The sequence below is a fragment of the Lactuca virosa genome, chromosome 4, assembly GCF_052849685.1.
Source record: "Lactuca virosa cultivar CGN04683 chromosome 4, Lactuca_virosa_CGN04683_v6, whole genome shotgun sequence".
In the NCBI taxonomy this organism is placed as follows: Eukaryota; Viridiplantae; Streptophyta; class Magnoliopsida; order Asterales; family Asteraceae; genus Lactuca; species Lactuca virosa.
The window spans coordinates 249,976,738-249,984,645 of NC_136429.1; positions in this window are offsets into that span (position 1 = coordinate 249,976,738).

A 7,908-nucleotide genomic window follows, 5' to 3' on the forward strand; every position below is an offset into this window, starting at 1 on the left:
GTGAGGAACTGATTAGCAGTAAAGGATGGAAACCGAGACTGGAATTAGTCTACCAACTAACTACGTGAGTAACACTACTCTAATATCCACTGATGTGGTAACATCCAAAATTCTGGTATGTCCTGAAACCTTAAGAAATGATAAGTTTGCATAATCGGTCCCTTAAGTACGCTGGGCGTACTTAAGTGTACGCTTAGCGTACCGCATAAAAATGGTCGCGGGGAATTCAGGGTACGCCGGGCGTACCTTGAGTTACGCGGGGCGTACGCGCCAGGGACGCAAACCCTAATTTTTCCGGACTTGAGGCCTATTTAAACAACTTTAAGTCCCTTAGACTAAACCCTAGAGAGCCTCCACAGCCCTAGAACGTCCATATACTCCTGGAAACCTTGTCAGATCATTCTTAGGCCTTAAAGAGTGCATTTGTGGCCTTTTTGTGTGTATTTCAAGAAGAAGGGGTGGTAAAGCAAGCTTGGATCAAGAGGGTGCTTCAAGATCCTGCACTAAAAGCATCTTGCAAAGCTTCTGGAGGTAAAAAGCTTGCATATTTCCTTTCTCATCTTTAGATCTAGCTAGGGTTTTGGTGGTTTGTCCCTTTTATGAACTTTGGACCTCTTTTGTTGAGTTAAGCCTTCCCTTTTGATATGAAAGTCAGATCTGAGGTCCCCTTGTCATTTAGAAGTATAAAAATGGAAGCTTGATGAGAGTTGTGACCTCATGCTTGGGTAAAAGACCTTGAAAAGGTCTTAATGGGGTGGTTGGGAGTGTATGAGACATGGAAGGGCATAAAGTTGCCAACTTTATGCCTTGGGACATCTTTTCAATCTTAGATCTAGCTTTTGGACGTGAGAGATTCGAGCATTAAGCACTTAATGGGAAAAGTGCTTAATACGATTGTACGCTGGGCGTAACTGTCTGTACGCAGCGCGTAGTCACTAGACCCTCAGTACGCTGCGCGTACCAGGGAGGTACGCTGGGCGTACGCAGCTCATATGGGCCCTAATCTGTTTTGGGCCTTTGGGCCTTTGGGCCTCATTTGGCTGATGAGCTTGTTTGGACTCTGTAAGATTGAGGCCTTTTCATCTGTTTGGGCCAAGGACTTATTGGTTGGGCCTTATTGGGCCAAGGGGCCCATTAAGGATATTGGACTTGGATTTTGGGGTCCAATTTGCAAGAAAGGGGTAATTGGGCCTTAGGGGTAGAGTTTGAAGGTTGGGCCTTTCCTTGGGTAATTTAAGGTCTTATCATTGATTATATATTATTGTTATTATTCAGCTTGGTAGGTTGCGGATTATTGGGAGGGCAGTAATTGTATTCATTGGATGGAGGTGAGTCTTCTCACCAAAGCTATGGGTCTACGGCACCAAGGCCGGTCCATTATGTGATCATGTTATGTGTGTGTTATTCATTTATGAATTGATATGTTGTATGATATTATGTTGGTATGGAAGACCCCGGGGGGAGCCCGTGGCATTGGATATAAGACCATGTGGGGTAGCCCATGGCAGTCCTAGTTAAAGACCATGTGGGGTAGCCCATGGCATTGGATGTAAGACCATGTGGGGTAGCCCATGACGGTCCTAGGTAAAGACCATGTGGGGTAGCCCATGGCACTCTCGTTGAATCGTATTGCATAGTTTCTGTGGCATGTTTATAGCTTATTTTTTAGCTATCAGGATATATGTATGCGAATGTGTGTGGTATGCTCTGGGAAACTCACTAAGCATTTCGCTTACAGGTTGTTGATTTGTTTCAGGTACTTCTGAGCCTAAGGGCAAGGGCAAGGCGTGATGACGTGGCGTGCACTCTATCTCTCTTTTGATGTGTTTGGGACCCGCTGATGTTTTAAAAAGGAAAACAATGAAGTAATGAATGTTGATTTGAAAATAAATGTTTTGGGATTTTATGGTTTAGGGGATTGGCTTTGGTTTTAAAAGGAAAAAAAATATAATGAAAATTTTCTTTGTAAAATTGGGTCGTTACAAGTTGGTATCAGAGCCTTGGTTTGAGGGATCCGGGTACATCCTCGGGTGTGTCAGGACTCAAACTAAGAAGGTGATAAAATGTTTTCAAAAGTAACCAAAAAGGAATTAAAAGAAACCCAAAAGATGAGAGTGCAACGCGCGTGATCAGCCGAGCCAAGTAAGTAGTTTCCCAATTTGAATAGCCATGCTATACTGATATTTGAGTCATATGGCTTATATGGAGCTTGCTATGTGTATGCTTTTAGAATTATATACGGCTAGGAGCTTATAGCCTCAGAATGATTGATTTGGCCTTATTTTCTTTTCCTTGTTTGGATGTGGTCTTAGGGTAGAATCTCTTATTCGAAACTCTATTTGGTTCTTTCTGTGTATAATTTGCATGCATAAAAGCAACCTGTTGTGATGGGTTTGATTGTCATGGGTAGGACAAATCATAGGGCAGCCCAGGATTTGTTTCGGGTGTTAGTTGTGGATTATGGTATTGTATTGGGTTGTATTGGAGTCATTAGGTAGAGCAGTGGGGAAAAGGTACAGGTATTGACGCGGTTCGGAGCAGGGGGATCAGGATTGGGATCTGGGTCCGGGGCTGGGTCAGGCGGCCCTACTGATGGTATTGACGAGAGGCTGCGTGAGTTGATTGCGGCCGAGGTTACGATGGGCATCCTTGACGCTACCCCAGTCATCTTTGGGACGGTCAAGGAGGGCATGATGGAGATCATGGAAGAGAGGCTTAGGGCATTCAGGGCTGATGTTTCTACGGGTCAGGGTGGAGCCAGAACTCCCTCGTTTCGGGAGTTCAAGGCATGTGGAGCTCCAGAGTTCTCGGGGGTCAGGGATCCCATTGTGAGCAGACGCTGGGTAGCAGACATTGAGAATGCCCAGCGCACAAGTTCTTGCCCGGAGGAGGCAAAGGTTGGATTTGCCTCCTCTATGCTGAGGGACAGGGCCCGAGATTGGTGGGGCGAGGTTACTAGCCAGGTGGGGCCAGCCGGAGTGGCTGATATGGCGTGGGCTGAGTTTGTTCGGCGATTTGATTTGGAGATTGCACCACCTATCGAGGTGCAACGACTTGTGAGGGAGTTTCATGACCTTCAGCAGACCACCGAGACCGTGGCGGAGATCACCGCCAAGTTTCGGGAGCGAGCGTTGTTGATCCCATAGTACGCTACGGATGAGCATATGAGGCGGACGAGATATCATTCCATGCTGAGGGATGATATTCGGGAGTTTGTGAGCTTTACAGGGTGCAAAACCTTGAATGAGATGGTGGAGAAGGCCCGTGAGAGGGAGATGGAGTTGGAGTCCCGCACGAAGCGGAAGACTGAGCAGGTACATGCAGCAGGGGCTCAGGCTAAGAAGCCTAAGACCTTCGATTCTTCGGGTAGGGGCCAGTAGGGCCGGGGCCGGTGTGCCAAGCGCCGGAGGTTTCATAGTGGGACTTGTCGGACAGCCGGGGTATCAGGATGTTACTCTTGTGGCCAGCAGGGCCACATGAGTAAGGATTGCCCCAAGAAGGGCTTGATATGTTTTCACTGCAACCAGACATGCCATAAAAGGCCGATTGTCCGAAGTTGCAAGGAGGAGGAGGAGGATCAGTGGCGGCGCCCGCGCCCACCACTATGAGGATTACTGACGGTCGCCCTGTCAGGGCCGAAGCTCCATCGGTGAAAACCCGCGCTTTTCAGCTGACTACCGATGAGGCTCGGGCAGCGCCAGACGTTGTGGCTGGTATGTGTCTACTCTTCTCTACCTTTTATTGTTAAATGCTTATATGTATGTTTTATGTTTTTTTATAGGGACCTTTTTGGTCAATGGTATGTCGGCTCATGTTTTATTTGATTCGGGTGCTACCCAATCGTTCGTGTCTCTTGTGCTTAGCAAGAAGTTCCGAGACGCGCCGGGGACTCTGGATACCCCGATCGAGGTGGAGATTACAGATGATCGCACTGTGAGTGGTGCGAGAGTATACCAGGACTGTATCCTGAATGTGCATCGCGAGAGGTTTCGCGTTGATTTAGTTCCCATACCGTTGCGAGGATTAAAGGTGATAATTGGGAAGGACTGGTTGGGGACCAACGGGGCCATGATCGATTGTGGGCGACAGTTGGTCCGGGTTCGAACCCCAAAGGGGGGAGAGCTGGTCATTCAGGGCAAGAGGGCCTCGTAGGGCCCGACCCTCTATTCAGCCGCGAAGACCAGGAGGTTTTTGCAGCAGGGCTGCACGGGATTTTTTTGGCTTATGTTACGGACACGCGAATAGAGGAGGTAGCAGATATTAACAGTGTGCCGATAGTGCAGGACTTTCGGGATGTTTTTCCCGAAGAGTTGCCTGGGGTGCCTCCGGAGAGGCAGGTGGAGTTTCGCATCGAATTGGTGCCGGGTGCCGCTCTGATAGCCAAGGCACCGTATCGGTTGGCACCATCTGAGATGCAGGAGTTATCTACGCAGCTTCAAGAGCTACTAGACCGAGGGTTCATCCGTCCGAGCAGTTCTCCATGGGGAGCACCGATCCTTTTCGTGAAAAAGAAGGACGGATCGCACAGGATGTACATTGATTATAGGGAGCTGAACAAGCTGACAGTGAAAAACCGCTATCCTTTGCCAAGGATCGACGACTTATTTGATCAACTTCAGGGTGCATCTTGGTTTTCCAAGATTGATCTTCGGTCTGGGTATCATTAGATGAGGATTAGGGTATACCGAAGACAGCTTTCAGGACTCGTTATGGGCATTATGAGTTTGTGGTGATGCCATTTGGGCTCACCAATGCCCCGGCAGCATTCATGGGCATTATCAATCAGTGATCGTTTTTATTGATGATATCCTGGTTTACTCCAAAACAAGGGAGCAGCACTTGAAAGAGGTACTGGAGACTTTGAGGGCGGAGAAGCTTTATGCAAAGTTCTCCAAATGTGATTTCTGGTTGCGGGAAGTGCAGATTTTGGGGCATGTCATCAATCAAGAGGGTATTTCGGTCGACCCAGCTAAGGTGGAGGCTGTGATGCGATGGGAGGTACCGAGGAATGCCTCAGAGATTCGTAGCTTCTTGGGTTTAGCAGGTTACTACCGGAGGTTTATCCAGGATTTCTCCAAGATTGTTGTGCCATTGACCCGTTTGACCAAGAAGAATGTGACTTTCCGGTGGGATGAGGATCAGCAGAGGGCTTTTGAGACCCTGAGGCGGAGATTATGTGAGGCTCCAGTCCTGGTACTGCCTGAGGGGTTAGATGATCTAGTGGTATACTGTGATGCATCGATATCAGGGTTGGGTGCAGTGTTGATGCAGAGAGGGCATGTGATTGCTTATGCCTCGAGGCAGTTGAAGCCTCACGAGGCAAATTACCCCATGCATGATTTGGAACTGGGGGCGGTGGTGTTTGCCCTCAAGATTTGGAGACACTATTTGTATGGAGTGCGGTTTATTATTTATACCGATCACAAGAGTCTAAAGTATTTGATGGATCAGCAGAACCTCAACATGCGGCAGAGGAGATGTTTGGATGTACTAAAGGATTATGATTGCGAGATCCTATACCATCAAGGGAAGGCCAACGTGGTGGCCGATGCTTTGAGTCGCAAGGTGACGGGGTCCCCGATTAGGGACATTTGTATGAGGATGACAGTGATTTCGCCTTTGTTGGAAATGATCAAGGGGGCTCAGGTTGAGGGGGTGAAAAAGGAGAACTGGAAAACAGAGAAAATTCGGGGTCAGTATCCCTTGTTTGTCAAGGATAGCCGCGGTCTTTTGACTCAGTGTGGCCGAGTGTGGGTACCAGTGGCAGGGGGCGTGAGGCAGAGACTGTTAGAGGAGGCGCATAAGTCCAAGTTTTCTATACATCCAGGTGCAACAAAAATGTATAGGGACTTGAGACTGAGTTATTGGTGGCCCTGCATGAAGCGGGAGATCGCCGGGTTTGTGGAGCGGTGCTTGACCTGCAGAAAGGTCAAGGTCGAGCACCAGCGGCCTCATGGCAAGGTTCGGCCGTTACCCATTCCCATGTGGAAGTGGGAAGAGATCACTATGGACTTCATTACGAAGCTACCGAGGACGACGAGGGGAGTGGATGCCATATGGGTTATTGTGGACAGACTAACGAAGAGTACCCATTTCATTCCGATCTCCGAGAGTATATCCACAGAAAAGTTGGCAGATATCTACGTTCGAGAAGTGGTGGCTAGGCACGGGGTGCCGGTGTCAGTGGTTTCAGATAGGGATGTTCGGTTTACATCCAGGTTTTGGAAAAAGTTCCATGAGGAACTGGGGACTCAGCTACACTTCAGTACAACATATCACCCTCAGACTGACGGTCAGAGTGAGAGAACGATCCAGACATTGGAGGACATGCTGCGAGCGTGCGTGCTGGATTTTGGAGGAAGTTGGGATAGGTACCTCCCACTGGCAGAGTTCTCATATAATAACAGTTATCATGCCAGTATCAATCGAGCTCCATTCGAGATGTTATATGGTCGGAGGTGCAGGACCCCAGTGTGCTGGGACGAGGTTGGTCATCGTGTGATGGGAAGCACGGAGGTGGTACTCAAGACCAGCGGGTTGATTCACCAGGTGCGCGACCGGTTACGGATCGCGCAGAGCCGTCAAAAGAGTTATGCTGATCGACGACGATCAGATCTGGAGTTTCAGGTGGGGGATTTTGTTTTTCTGAAGGTGTCACCCTGGAAGGGGATTATCAGGTTTCGTAAGAGAGGCAAGTTAGGGCCTCGATTTATAGGCCCGTTCAGGATCATAGCCCGAGTGGGCAAGGTAGCCTATTGCTTAGAGCTTCCAGAGGAGCTTAGTCAGATTCACAACACCTTCCACGTGTCTCAGCTTCGGAAGTGTGTTGCTGATGAGTCCGCGGTTATATCTTTGGACGATATTCAGGTGGATGGGGGCCTGAATTATGTCGAGAGGCCGGTTGCCATTCTAGACAGGAAGACGAAGGGACTTCGGAATAAGAAAGTAAAGTTGGTAAAAGTGCAATGGCAGCACCGAAAGGGCTCCAAATGGACCTGGGAGCCATAAGAGGAAATGCGGGAGCATTACCCCGAACTGTTTTCAGCTGCAGACTTCGGGGACGAAGTCTAGTTCAAGTGGGGGAGAGTTGTGACATCCAAAATTCTGGTATGTCCTGAAACCCTAAGAAATGATAAGTTTGCATAATTGGTCCCTTAAGTACGCTGGGCGTACTTAAGTGTACGCTTCGCGTACCGCATAAAAATGGTCGCGGGGAATTCAGGGTACGCCGGGCGTACCTTGAGTTACGCGGGGCGTACGCGCCAGGGACGCAAACCCTAATTTTTCCGGACTTGAGGCCTATTTAAACAACTTTAAGTCCCTTGGACTAAACCCTAGAGAGCCTCCACAGCCCTAGAACGTCCATATACTCCTGGAAACCTTGTGATATCATTCTTAGGCCTTAAAGAGTGCATTTGTGGCCTTTTTGTGTGTATTTCAAGAAGAAGGGTGGTCAAGCAAGCTTGGATCAAGAGGGTGCTTCAAGATCCTGCACTAAAAGCATCTTGCAAAGCTTCTGGAGGTAAAAAGCTTGCATATTTCCTTTCTCATCTTTAGATCTAGCTAGGTTTTTGGTGGTTTGTCCCTTTTATGAACTTTGGACCTCTTTTGTTGAGTTAAGCCTTCCCTTTTGATATGAAAGTCAGATCTGAGGTCCCCTGGTCATTTAGAAGTATAAAAATGGAAGCTTGATGAGAGTTGTGACCTCATGCTTGGGTAAAAGACCTTGAAAAGGTCTTAATGGGGTGGTTGGGAGTGTATGAGACATGCAAGGGCATAAAGTTGCCAACTTTATGCCTTGGGACATCTTTTCAATCTTAGATCTAGCTTTTGGACGTGAGAGATTCGAGCATTAAGCACTTAATGGGAAAAGTGCTTAATACGATTGTACGCTGGGCATAACTGTCT